A 14,098-nucleotide genomic window follows, 5' to 3' on the forward strand; every position below is an offset into this window, starting at 1 on the left:
TGCATATTAAGCTGTCCTCGGCTACCAGTGGCCAAGTCGCGCCCTGTGCGCTAGTGTAACCCTCGGCACCCTTAGGCCGTTGGTTCACCAATTAGCTTGCATGGCATAATACCATCTTTTCAAGCATACACAATAGGGAACCCTTAGTTCCATTACAAATATTCAACCAAGTGCAGTTTTCTTACCTTTGATCTTTGCGGTTACTGATTACGAGCAACGCTCCCCAAGCACGATCCGTTCCCAAGCCCTAGCTTTTATCACCTAGTCACAACCAAGGTGTAGGGTTCCATTAATATTCAGATAAGGGTTTTCGGATACAAAACTAACTTCCGGGAAATCAAATCCCACCAAGCACGGTGGTGAAATAGATCCCGAGCACACTAGGCATGATTCCATGCTTAAAAACCCTAAACGTTCAAGTATGCATCTAAGGGCTGCGGCTCTTGAAGCCTAGCCGCGACCCTGACCTAAAAACAGAACTAAGGGCATGCCTAAAAGAAGACATGCGCCGCGGCCCTTGCTTTGGGCGCCGCGGCGCTCACCCTTGGCCGAGCCCTGCTGGCTCGTCTTCATCCTAGGGCCGCAACGCTCTAGAACAGAGCCGCAGCCCTTCCCTTCGTGCCCAGAAAACCCACCATTTCCAACATCTAAACCTCATCCAAAGGCATCCCAAGGCTCCCCAATTCAAAACCCCTTAATCACAACACTTTTATCATGATTCTAACAACACATCCCAACAGAAATCCAGCCCAAAAACCTACTAGAATCCCATTTCCAATTTCTGAAACTCAAGAACTTCAAACACTAAAAGCAACCATACAAACTCAGATTGAAACCTCTAAATCACGAATTAAAGCTTACCTCTTCGGCTGAACCACTTCTCCAAGCGAAATCCAAGCTAATTCCCAAGCTTTCCACCTTAATTCTGCTCTTAAACATCAAAATCACAATTACCTCAATACCCAGCCAAAACTCAGAATTTCTAACCACAAAGAAGGGAATTCAATGCTTACCTTAGTACTGATTAAGTTTCCTGGTTGATTCTTGAGCTAAGCCTCTAAATCACTTCTTCAATCCACTGAATTCCAGCTGAATTCCCCTAAGATTTTCAGTGTTTTTCCTTGTGTTTCCCTTGAGAGAGAATAGAGAGATAAGGCTGAGAATAAAGGGTCGGTCTAATTTTTTGTTCTACTGTTTTCCTTAAAATTTAGCCTAACCTTATCCGGTTAAGTCAATCCCGAGGCTCGGGGTGCCGGAAACGTCCCTGAGGGCAAAACAGTAAATTTCCCCAATATTCCCGCCTAGACTTCCTAACCTTAAATATATCTCCATATATTTATTTTCATAACCCGACAGTCTAAAATAACTACCCGATACCCTAAATACCCCTAACTTATCCAAAGTCAACCATTAAGCCCCATTGTGACTTTTCCCGCTATCTAGCCCTAGGATCGCCTCGAGTCGTGCTCTGCAGACCTACCCACATAATAATTTGGTTCTCACAATACCATATATATATCACATTAACACCAATATAATCATACAAGCATTTTAAATCATACAATTATGCATTTAAATCAATAAAGTCATTCAAATCACATTTAACCCAATAATGCCCTCCCAGCACACTAATCAAGGCCCTTAAGCCTCATTAGCGAATTTGGGGTCGATACAACTATCCCCTCCTAATGAGAATTTCGTCCTCAAAATTTGGGGTCAGTGACGTGCAGGTAGTGCCTCCAGCATCGGTACTAACTTGTACCATCACTGCCTGTCTAGCATGGATGTTAGAGTTACGCCTCTATGCTCCTCACAGTCGTACAGCCTGTTCCCGTACACGTGCCTTGTACCTAAAGGTTTCTCTCGTATATCCAAGATATACCCTCGCTCCAAACCCCTCTTTCCTTTGCTAAGCATGTGGGAGTCGTTCCTCGCTGGTGACACCTTCCTTAGAAAATAGAGGAGGGCGTCTTCAGCGGGGCATATACTTATATCATGGAGGCGTGGCCCAGCGAGACGACCTCGCAAGATGGGGGCCTTGCGAGACAGGTGTGCGGATGCGGCCGAGGCATGGCCATGTGAGACGGCCTCGCGAGATGGGTGCGTGGTCTGGACACCTAAGCGCGATTGAGGCGTGCCCTGCGAGATGGCCTCGCGAGATGGGTGCGTGGCCTGGGTACCTAAGCGCGGCCGAGGCGTGTCCTGCGAGATGGCCTCGTGAGATGGGTGTGTGGCCTGGGCACCTAAGCGTGGCTGAGGCGTGCCCTGCGAGATGGCCTCGCGAGATGGGGGCCTTGCGAGATGGGTGCGTGGTCTGGGCACCTAAGCGTGGTCGAGGCGTGCCCTGGGAGACAGCCTCGCGAGATGGGCCTCACAAGACGGGGGTCTCGTGAGATGGGTGTGTGGATGCGGCCGAGGCATGGCCTTGCAAGGCGACCTCGAGAGATGGGCCTCGCGAGATGGGTGTGTGGCCTGGGCACCTGAACACGACACTTAGGCACGGGTCCATAGGACCTTCAGCGAGGTAAGCGTGAGGCCTCGTGTGGGGTGAGACAGGTCAATCTTGTGAAGGCCTTGCGTGAGGCCTGGGTCTTTCAGGATCATGTCCAATTTGCAGTGTTCACAGGACCACGCCTCGTTCCACCACTGGAGAGACGCCTTTCGCCTTAGCCTATGGCTGCGAGGCTGTCCTTCCAATAGAAATGAAGATTAACTCCATCCGCACACAAGAATATGATGACCAGGCTAATATCGCAACATTAGTCGAGAATTTGGACCTGTTGGAAGCTAAGAGAGAAAGGAAACAACTAAGGCTGGCAACATATCAGCAACGAGCTGCAAGATACTATAATTAAAGGGTGCGAGAGAGGGCGTTCAGAGTTGGAGACCTCGTATTGCGGAAAGTCCTGCCCAACACTCGAGATCCGAGCGTGGGTGTGTTAGGAGCAAACTGGGAAGGGCCCTACCAAGTTGCCCAGGTTGTGCCCCCTAACACCTACAAGCTTGCACGCTTGGATGATACCATGGTACCTAGAGCATGGAACATAGAACATCTAAAGAAATATTATTAGTAAGACCTCCATGTTGGGGCACGAATGTTATTGTTCTGACTAATGTGCAACTTAAATGTAATAGCTATAAGTTTAGCTTGGATTCCTTAATATGTAGTAAGAACGAAGTCACATTAAGTTCTCATGTACTTCACCTGCTTCCAATGAATATGATGTGACATTAGATGAACATGTTGTAAAAGTTCTTGTTTAAGAAAATGATTATCAAGATACGTGAATGGAATGATCAAAGTTCTTGCCGAGATAAATCTCGCCAACCACTTAGGGGGCAGAGTATATAGCAAAGAAGAGGGTCCTAAAAGAACCCCTTACATCCTAAAAAAAAAAGACCCCTTGTAAATAAAGAAGAAGACCTGGAAAGACATCACTTGAGTTCACAAGGATTAGCTACCCTTATGAACATCAAGGAGGTCAAAAGGTCCTACAAGAAAAGCCTCCTAATAAAGGTAAATGCTTCCACAAGAGGAATTGCCTCAGGAGAAGCACCCACCAATAAGCCTAGAGCGGCCACCAAGCCATCTAGCCAAAAAGGGTCCTATGCAAAAATAGTACTATAAATAATGACGAGAAGGACGCTTCTCGCAAAGAATAATAAGCGCGCGCAAAAATATATAAAAGGTTAACTAGAACCCAAAGGGTCAATATATCCTTATAGATACAATCAAGAGGCACCAAAGAGAGACCTATCGAACCCCTTCGTATGGGCTCCAAAGGACCTCAAGCCTGATAAATAAAAAAGAGAACCTATCGAACCCCATTTTGCGGGCTCAAAAGGACCTCAAACATAGAGGAACAAAAGCGAATGATCACATATGTATATATATATATAAAAGAGTTTCGATAATGTGACAGGACTCAGAGAAATTAAAAACAAAATAAGGCTTAAATGAGCATTGTTATCCCCATTTCCTGCCTTGGGCCCGGGACGGTGGTCCAGGCCCACAGTCTGGGCAATTGGATTTGGGCCCAACCCAGGCCCGCTTAGCAGGGGAGTGACCGGGAACGACGGCCTAAGTGTGGGTCCAGACCCGGATGGTGTCCAGGAAAGATGATCCAGGACATTCGTTTGGGAGACGTATAACCAGTTGGGGTTACGGTTGAGGCGTACACAAAGCTTTCCCGGAGCCTGGTAAACGATCCGAGCTTGCGGTAAACGAAGAGGGACAGAGGTAAACGAACCCGGGTCAAGTCCTCCAGGTTGGCAGGAAAAGGCATCTGTGACCCTGAAGTCGCCCCATGATGCGTGGGGCTTGTCCCCACTTTACACCTGCGGAAAACGCCACCTCGGGATTGCATGCCGCTGGTTCAGACCTGCGATGCCAGTACACTGACTGATTTTGTTCCTTGAATCTGCCTCGTAACTCGGAATGCCTAGACCGAAAGCCCTATTTTTTTGGGCGAAATATAGGCTTTGGGCTGCCCCAGTGGGCTTCGGTCATTCTCAGTCTTGGTCTTCCGACAGAGAAGCGAAGGGTATTTATATTCTCGATGGGCCCGGGTCATGCCCGGCCCAAGCCCAGTGCTCCTGTGAGCCTATAAATACAGGTGACAGAGCACTGGAGAATGGATCTCTCTTCGACTTGTATACAGTTACTCTGTTGAAACATAGAGAAAAACTCCATTGTAAAAGACTTTCCAAGCTGTAATACAACTGACTTGTGGACTAAGGCTCATTAACGCCCCAACCACGTAAAAATCTTGGTTATATCTTCTAAATTCCGTATCATTAATCTCGCTTACTTTTCATTAATATAGTTTCCGAAAATTTCGGTAAACATTTTGGTGCTTTCGTTGAGAGCCTGAGAAAGCTAGTGCTAACATCAAACCTCTACTACAATGGTTAATACAAGACACACCACTGTCGACCCTACTAACTCGGAGCAGGGCAATGGAGGGCCGTCGCCTTCCTAACCTCTTCCTCAGAATCCACCTGAGAACGTTCCTCCTCAGACGTCTCACCTTGACGAGTCACAAGACTATGAGGGTGGAACAGAGTACGAAGAGGAGAACGAGGAGGAATATTATGAAGAGGAGAACGAGGGGGAATACCACGACGAAGCTGCGGAACCCGAGGTCCTAGGAGGAGATCCCAACCAGCAGGACCTGGAGGTGACTAGACTGAAGCAGCAAGTCCTGGACCAGGAGGCCAGGATTGCTGAGCAGGCAGTGGCGCATCGGCGGATGCAAGAATCCCTCCAGGCCCTGGAGGCGTTCATAGCCGCGTAGGGTCCGGCGACCAATCTCCCAGCTGGCCTGCTTCCGGGAGCGCAACAGCCCGCTCCGCAAGCCAGAGCCGAAGTCCCCGAAGACGTGAGGCCAGCCCTTCCCCAGGAACAATTTCCTGAGCCAGTCCCAGGAAACCCGGACCGGGAGAAAAAGAAGGCCGGGGGAAAGACCCGAAAGAAAGACACCCCCGTTAGGAATGCCGGGACCCGTTCCCAGCCGCTCCCTAGGAAAGAGAAGGTGCGCCCCGTCCCAGGACAGGGTCACCTGACCGATCCACAGGGGACGCGGCCCCGTCATGCTCCAGGGCGAGACGGATGGGAAAGGTCTTTGCATCCCAGTGCCTCGGTAAACAAAAATCACTGGGAACGCCCACGTAGCGAAGAGCGTCATGCCCTTAGTTCACAGGACGACACGTCCCAGATAGACCTACACGACGGACTGAACGCTCGGAAAGAGCGGGCTTGTAAGGAAAAGATCCTCCCCCGAGGTGGCGACCTTAGGAACAACATCAACGACAGGAGGAATGAAAGAATCCCCCTGGAAGATGGCACGACCAGGCAGCTCATGGAGCAGCTGGCCGCTTTGAAAAAGGTCACGGATTGTTTGGTCCGCAAGCAGGAAGGAGCAGATACCGACTCCGATGAAGAGGAAAAAGAGCCCTGTGCGAGGCACATCGTGGACGCTGTGCTCCCCAAGGGGTTCAAGATGCCGAGCCTCACTGCCTATACCGGAAACACCGACCCCAGGGATCATCTGTCCCGGTATAACTGGCTTATGACCGTGGCCCACGTCAGTGATGACGGCAAGTGCCTCTACTTTTCGATCACTTTAGGTGGTCCCGCCGAGGAGTGGTGGAAGAGACTTAAGCCGGGATCCATCCAATCCTGGTCAGGGCTGCAGTCGGCGTTTCGCAAGCAGTTTGTGGCCGCCATGAGGATGGATATGCAAATCAGCGCCCTCGCCAATATTAAACAGCTCCCCGCGGAGACACTGAGGGCCTACATCCAGCATTTCACTGAAGAAGCCTCCAAGATTAAGGTGGATGACGGACAGCGCCTGGTGGCATTGCAGTCCGGAATCCGGGCTGGGTCCCCTCTCTGGGATGACATGTAGCGTAGCAAGGCGGCTACCTTGGAAGAATTCATAAGGAGGGTCCAAGGATTTATCAACTGGGAAGAGGCTCAGATCTAGGCTTTCGGATGGCCTCCGGCGCCACAGCCCAGTGCCCAGGCGTTCCCGGGGTATGGGGTACAGTTCCCGGCACAATCCTACGTCACGCCCCCGATCGCCCCGGGATCAGCCGTTACGCCTGGGGTTACCTACACCCCTACGGTGTACGGTCCTGCCTCTTCAGGGTATGCCCCAGTCCAGTCCGCCCACTTTTCCGGATATGGAGCCGCGCTAGTGGGTCACAGCGTTGCCCCCGTCGGGGCCCAGCATTCGCAGGCGGGAGTATCGGAGGCAAGCGTAAACCCCTCCTGGGAGAAGAGATCTGGCAAAGGCCAAAATCGGTCCTAGCCGGCTAAGAAAGGAAAAAGGGGCTACGAGCCCCAATATTCAGAATACACCAATCTAGTGGACACCAGGGAGAACATCTTCCTGGCCACAGAAAGGGTGGTTCACTACCGGAAGCCTAGCCCCATGTTCAAAGGAGGGAGAAATCCGAGGGATACCAGCAAATGATGCGCCTACCATAAGGATGTGAGCCACACGACCGAAGAGTGCCGACAGCTCAAGGATGAGATCGAAAATCTCATCAAGCTGGGGCATCTCCACCAGTGGGTCAGGATGCCCGTCGGAGTCCCGGGCCTATCAGCAGGTCTCGGATAACCCACGGTTCAGGGTGTGCCTAGGGCATATTTGCCTCAGGGAGGGTATGCGCAGGGTTCGATGGTGCAAACCCCTCAGGGGACCCCCATCGTGCCAGCACCCGGCCCTAGAATGCCTTATCCATCCGGGACGGCACCCCCTCACGTGGACGGACATGTGGCCACCATCTCGGACGGACCACGATCAAAAGCGCTACCTAAGCGAGCTGGACCACGATCAAGAGGTGTGCGCCCTGGTCCAGGCCCCGGCTCAGCGCCCGAAGTTGATGAACCTCCCTATCACCTTCATGGAGGACGACGCCTGCAACATCCATTTCCCGCACCATGACCCACTGGTCATAGATGCGCAGAGCGCCAACAAGTTGGTGTCCTGCGTGCTGGTAGATGACAGGAGCTCCGTCAACATCTTGTTCAAGTCCGCCTTCACCGTGATTAGCTTGACTGAAGCGGATCTGACATCGTGCCCAACCCAGATCTACGGCTTCAACAGAGACGCATTACTCCCCATGGGGAAGATCCAGTTGCTCGTAATATTGGGGAGTGAGTTGCAGCACTCGTTCAAGTTTTGCACCTTCGTAGTGGTGGATTGCCCCACTGCTTACAATGTCATTTTTGGTCGGCCCACATTAGTCGAGTTTGGGGCTATCACCTCCATCCGTCATCTTTGCATGAAGTTCCCTTGCGACAACAGAGGGGTGGGGACTGTCCGGGGAGATCAAAAGAGTGCTCGGAAGTGCTACCACATGTCCGCCCGACCAATATACATGGTCCGGGACGAGCCCTTTGAGGACATTGTCGACCTGGTTCCTCCCCCACCTGCTGAGAGAGTGATCCGGGAAGAAGATGACTTGGACCCGAGGATAGGAGACGACCGCGACCTGAAGCCCATGGACGAGATTGAGGAGGTGTGCATTAGCGACACCGACCCAGCCAGGGTCATCCAGGTCGGGAAAAATCTGCCGGCAGAGGTTCGGGCCGCCATAATCGCCCAAGTTAAGGAGAACCAGGATATTCTGGCCTGGTCTCCCTCGGATATGACGGGGATCGATCGCAACATCATCTGCCACGCATTAAGTATCGACTCGAACGCGACCCCGGTCTGCCAAAAATGCAGGCCCTTGGGAACGGAGAGGGCCGAGGCCCTCAAGTTGGAAGTAGAGAAGCTGTCTTCAATCAACTTCATACGCAAGGCTGTATACCCTGTGTGGCTGGCCAATCCTGTCCTGGTTCTGAAACCGAACGGAACGTGGAGAACGTGCATCGATTTCACGGATCTCAACAAGGCTTGTCCGAAGGATTATTTCCCGCTTCCCCGGATCGACCAAATGGTGGATGCGACATCCGGGTACGAGATCTTAAGCTTCATGGATGCTTACTCCGGCTACAATCAGATCTCTATGCATGTGGCAGATTAAGAGCACACTAGTTTCCAAACTGACAAGGGAATATACTGCTACATCGTCATGCCCTTCGGACTGAAAAACGCCGGGGAAACCTATCAAAGGCTTGTCAATCGAATGTTCCGGGCCCAGCTGGGGTGAAACATGGAAGTCTATATTGACGATATGCTGGTCAAGTCCAAGACGTCCGGGAAGCATTCGAACGACCTAGCCGAAGCTTTCGCAGTCATTCGGAAGTACGGGATGAAGCTGAATCCCAAGAAGTGCACTTTCGGCGTGGCCTCGGGGAAGTTCCTGGGCTTCATAGTGAGCTTCCGGGGAATATAAGCCAATCCGGATAAGATCAAGGCACTGGTGGATATGCCCTCTCCCCGGAAGCATAAGGACGTGCAAAGTCTGACCGGGCGGATAGCCGCCTTGAGCCGTTTCGTCTCCAAAGCCACGGACAAGTGCATCCCGTTCTTTAACGTCCTTCGAGGAAGCCAATGGTTCGAATGGTCAGTCGAATGTGAAGAAGCTTTTTGAAAGCTGAAAGAGCACCTGGCCCAAGCGCTGATCCTGGCAAAGCCGGTGGACAGGGAGTCTCTGTACCTATATCTGGCAGTGACCGAACACGCGATAAGTGCTGCATTGGTACGGGAGGAGGAAAGGACCCAGCTCCAGGTATACTACGTGAGTAAACGATTGTTGGGAACTGAGACTCGATATCCGCTAATCGAAAAGATGACCTTTTGCCTGCTGATGGCGTCCCGAAAACTCCGGCCTTACTTCCAGGCCCATGCCATAAAAGTCCTGACCAACCACCCCTGCGGCAAGTGTTACAGAAGCCCTAGTCGTCGGGAAGACTCCTAAAGTGGGCCATGGAACTAAGTCATTTTGATATAGCCTACATTCCTAGGGTCTCCATCAAGGGGCAAGCCCTAGCCGAATTCATCATGGAGTGTTCCGGGATATCCCAGGAAGGCGATCCCGTGGCCCCCGCAGTGCCCGTGTGGAAGGTGTTCGTGGACGGGGCCTCAAATGAGAATGGAGCCAGGGCCGGGATCATCTTGGTATCACCCCAGGGACACCAATTTCAAAATGCCCTGCATTTCTAGTTCAAGGCATCGAACAACGAAGCTGAGCACGAAGTCGTGCTGGCCGGGTTGCGCCTGGCCTGGGAAGTAGGGGCCACGAACCTGGAGATCTACAGCGATTCCCAGCTGGTCGTCAGGCAAGTCTCGGGGGAATATCAAACCAAAGGAGAGAGAATGGCGGCTTATGTGACTCAGACAAGAGAGATGCTGCAGGCGTTCAAAAAGCACTCCATCCGCCAGATCTCCAGAGTTCAAAATGTGTTCGCGGACACACTAGCAAAGCTGGCCACCGATGGCGAAGCAAAACTGGCCGGGCTATTCCCCGTCAACCATCTCCCCATCCCAAGCATCCGAACCCCCGCGGTCAACACCATTGACCACTCCACATCTTGGATGGGACCTCTTATCCGTTATCTGACAACCGATGAGGTGCCAGCAGACAGGGCCGCAGCCAGGAAGCTTCAGTACCAGGTCCACCGATATGTCATGATGGATGGAAAGCTCTATCGCCGGGGGTTGTCCATGCCTTACCTCAGGTGTGTGTCCGGGACAGAACTAAGCGCCATCATGCATGAAGTGCACGAAGGCTTTTGTGGAGATCATACAGCTGGACCCAGTCTGTCCAAAAAGATTCTGCGCCAAGGATACTTCCGGCCGACCATGAAGAAAGATTGTATTGATTACGTCCGCAAGTGCGAACAGTGCCAAAGATACGTGAAGGCCTGCGGGCCCCGCCAATAGAGATAACCTTGATGACTAGCCCCTGGCCTTTCGCGGTGTGGGGGATCAATCTGGTAGGATCGCTCCCGACTGGGAAAGGAGGAGTGAAGTACGCCATCATGGCTGTGGACTACTATACCAAGTGGGTTGAGGCGGAGCCCATGAACACAATCACTTCGAAGAAGGCCCTGGATTTCGTCATCAACAATATAGTGTGTCGATACGGCCTCCCCTACAAAATTGTATCCGATAACGGGAAACAGTTCGACAACGTCCACTTCACAGATTTTTGTGAGAGACATGGCATCGTCAAAAGCTTCTCCGTGGTCGCCAGGCCCCAAGCAAACGGGCAGGCAGAAGCCGTCAACAAAATCTTGAAAGGGACGTTAAAGAAAAAACTCCAGGCCTGCAAGAGAAAATGGCCCGAAGAGCTGCCCCGCGTGTTGTGGGCTTACCGGACCACCGAGAGGACGTCCACCGGGCACACTCCTTACTCCATGGTCTATGGATGCGAAGCCGTCATCCCCATCGAAACGACCATCCCGTCTCACCGAAGAGACACGTATGATCCCGCCCAGAACCACGCTTTACTCCAGGAATCACTAGATCTCATCGAGGAGATCCGGGATGAGTCGCAAGTACAGTTGAAGATGTACCAAGGCAAGATCGCACGACATTTCAACTCAAAAGTAAAAAGCCGAAAGTTCGGAACTGGCGACTTAGTCTTGCGAAGAGTCTTCCCTGCTACTCAAGATCCGGGAGTAGGGGTTCTGGGCCCGAATTGGGAAGGGCCATATGAGACCCAGCATGAAGTGTGCCCCAGGACGTACCGCTTAAAGCGGCTCGACGGCTTGGAAGTCCCAAGAGCCTGGAACGCGGAACATCTCCGTAAATACTATCAGTAGTTAGGAGAACGTGTTCCAATTTTGTATTTTCGTTGTAAATAATGTACGCCTCAGGGCGACCCCTTGAATAATAAAAATGACGTATGCAAAATGCCATAAAGAAACATTATCAATCAATGAAAATCTTACTCAAGTGACCCCAGACCAGTCTCCGCTCACTTGTGGGGGGTATCCCGGGTATGAGTAAATACCAGGCGGGGCGCAAGCCTCACGCTAGTCCTGGCCCGGACCGACGATGTCCGGGGGATATGAACATCGTGGAACCAGGCCTCAAGCTGGTCCCACCCCAGACGAATGATGTCCGGGGGTATAAATTAAAAGAGGACCAAGCCTCAGGCTGGTCCCACCCCGGACGAACGATGTCCGGGGGTAGAAATTAAAAGAGGACCAAGCCTCAGGCTGGTCCCACCCCGGACGAACGATGTCTGGGGGTAGAAATTAAAAGAGGACCAAGCCTCAGGCTAGTCCCACCCCGAACGAACGATGTCCGGGGGTAGAAATTAAAAGAGGACCAAGCCTCAGGCTGGTCCCACCCCGGACGAACGATGTCCGGGGGTATAAATTAAAATAGGACCAAGGCTTAGGCTGGTCCCACCCCGGAGGAACGATATCCGGGGATAGAAATTAAAAGAGGACCAAGCCTCAGGCTGGTCCCACCCCAGACGAACGATGTCCGGGGCTATAAATTAAAATAGGACCAAGCCTCAGGCTGGTCCCACCCCGGACGAACGATGTCCGGGGGTAGAAATTAAAAGAGGACCAAGCCTCAGGCTGGTCCCACCTCGGACGAACGATGTCCGGGGGTATAAATTAAAAGGACCAAGCCTCAGGCTGGTCCCACCCCGGACGAACGATGTCCGTGGGTATAAATTAAAAGAGGACCAAGCCTCAGGCTGGTCCCACCCCGGACGAACGATGTCCGGGGGTAGAAATTAAAAGAGGACCAAGCCTCAGGCTGGTCCCACCCTGGATGAACGATGTCCGAGGTTATAAATTAAAAGGACCAAGCCTCAGGCTGGTTCTACCCCGGACGAACGATATCCGGGGGTATAAATTAAAAGAGGACCAAGCCCCAGGTTGGTCCCACCCCGGACGAACGATGTCCAGGGGTATAAATTAGAAGAGGACCAAGCCTCAGGCTGGTCCCACCCCGGACAAACGATGTCCAGGAGAGAAGAGCATTCGGTATGCCCCAGGGCAAGGCCGTGGCCCGCGACTGGCAGAGTAAGGGAACCAAGTTTCGCGGTAAATTCTCCGAACCCTGTTGGCCCAGGCCATCAGGTTTTCAAAGTTAAAAGTTAGGTGGGTAGGACTGAGACAATTTGACAAGCTAAAGTCAGTGGGTCTAGTCCAGGCCGTTGGAACAGGACCAAACCCTTAGAATCAGTCATGCACGGTGATAAAAGGAAAATTCTAAGGAATAACATAAATAAGATAAACCGGAGGAAGCAATACAAATTGTCTTGGATGCGTGTGCGTCCGAAAAAGTTATTACAAAATTATATAAAAGAAAGAAAAAAAAGGCAAGGTGAAGATCTGGGCCTAGGCTTCGTCCTCTAGAAGCTCTGCGTCTTCCTTCTCCTTGGCCTCGAATTCAGCCCTCTTCGATTCCGAGTCGGGAAAGATCAGGAGGTTCATGCTTTTGTCCTTGCGCCAAGCCATGTAGATGGCCTCCTCAAAAGTGGCGTGCAGCAAGTCGTCCGCCTGCTTCTTTCTGCGACGGGCCTCCTCATGCGCTGTCATCTCCTCACGAAGAGAGCTGTCTAGCTCGCGGACCCGGGTCTCCAAGTCTTGGATCTTCTCCCCGTCCCGGACAGACTGAGCCGCAGCCGCCTCCAGAAGGGCTGCCCTCTCGTTGGCCTCGGTTTCTTTCCGAGACAAGGCCTCCTCAAGCTCGGCCTTGACTTGGTCGAACTCTGCGTGGTCCGCGTCTACCTGAGCAACCGTTTTGCTCAAAGTCTCCCAAGCCTGGGCCGTCTCCTTGGCCAGGGCCTCCTTGGCAGCCTCCCTTTGATTTACGGCTGCCTCCAGCTCCAACTGGAGCGTCTCCATTTTCATGGCAGCCTCAGCCACCAGGTCAGCATTCCGATGGAACAATAGAGCAACCTGGAACAAAGCAAAGTTAGAGGAATCCTTATAAACAAATGAAAAGAGGGAAGAAAAAGACACGATGTAAACTTACTGTGGTGGCCTGATGGCGGAGAACCTGGGAGATGAACAACATGTCCGGGATGGCGATGGTGGCATACTGCTTAAGTTGGAGGTTAGACATGGTGTTCCCCACCTGGTCCAACAGGTCCGCCGCAAAAGGGGCCGTGTCCTGCCCCAGCTTAGGGCGAAAGCCCGTCTCGGCAGCTGGCCGATCCACGATCGGCTGGGGCACGCTAAAGGCCGCCGGGCGCTCAGCAAACTCAACCTGACGACGAATCGTCAGGGCCTTGTACGTCTCATCTCTCCAATCCCGGCCACTCTCCCATGTCCGGGAAATTAGTCGGGACTGCTCGTCCCGCAAGACGGCTTCCCCCTCCTCGGGTAGTGCTGGATGTATTGGGAGGGCTGGTAATGCAGGAATCTCCTTCGCGGCGAGGCGGCTTTCCCCGTGCGACTCACCGGCTGAGCCAGCTCGCCTCGTCCGGGGCCTCTTTTTCCTGGTGTCAGCCTCCGCAACGCCCAGGTCCAAGGCCCTCTTCCCGGAACTCCTACTTACCACAGGTTTTGGCTCCAAATTGATCACCGGGGGTTGGGCAAGGCCGGGGATGGCAGCTGGGTCCACGGCCATGGCAGGGACTGCAGCAATTGCACCCTCGTCGGGTCGAGGTTCCGCCCCTGGCGTCTCCTTGTTGAGGGAGGGGTCCGGGCCCGACACCTCTG

This window comes from Humulus lupulus, chromosome X (genome assembly GCF_963169125.1).
Source record: "Humulus lupulus chromosome X, drHumLupu1.1, whole genome shotgun sequence".
Classification (NCBI taxonomy): Eukaryota; Viridiplantae; Streptophyta; class Magnoliopsida; order Rosales; family Cannabaceae; genus Humulus; species Humulus lupulus.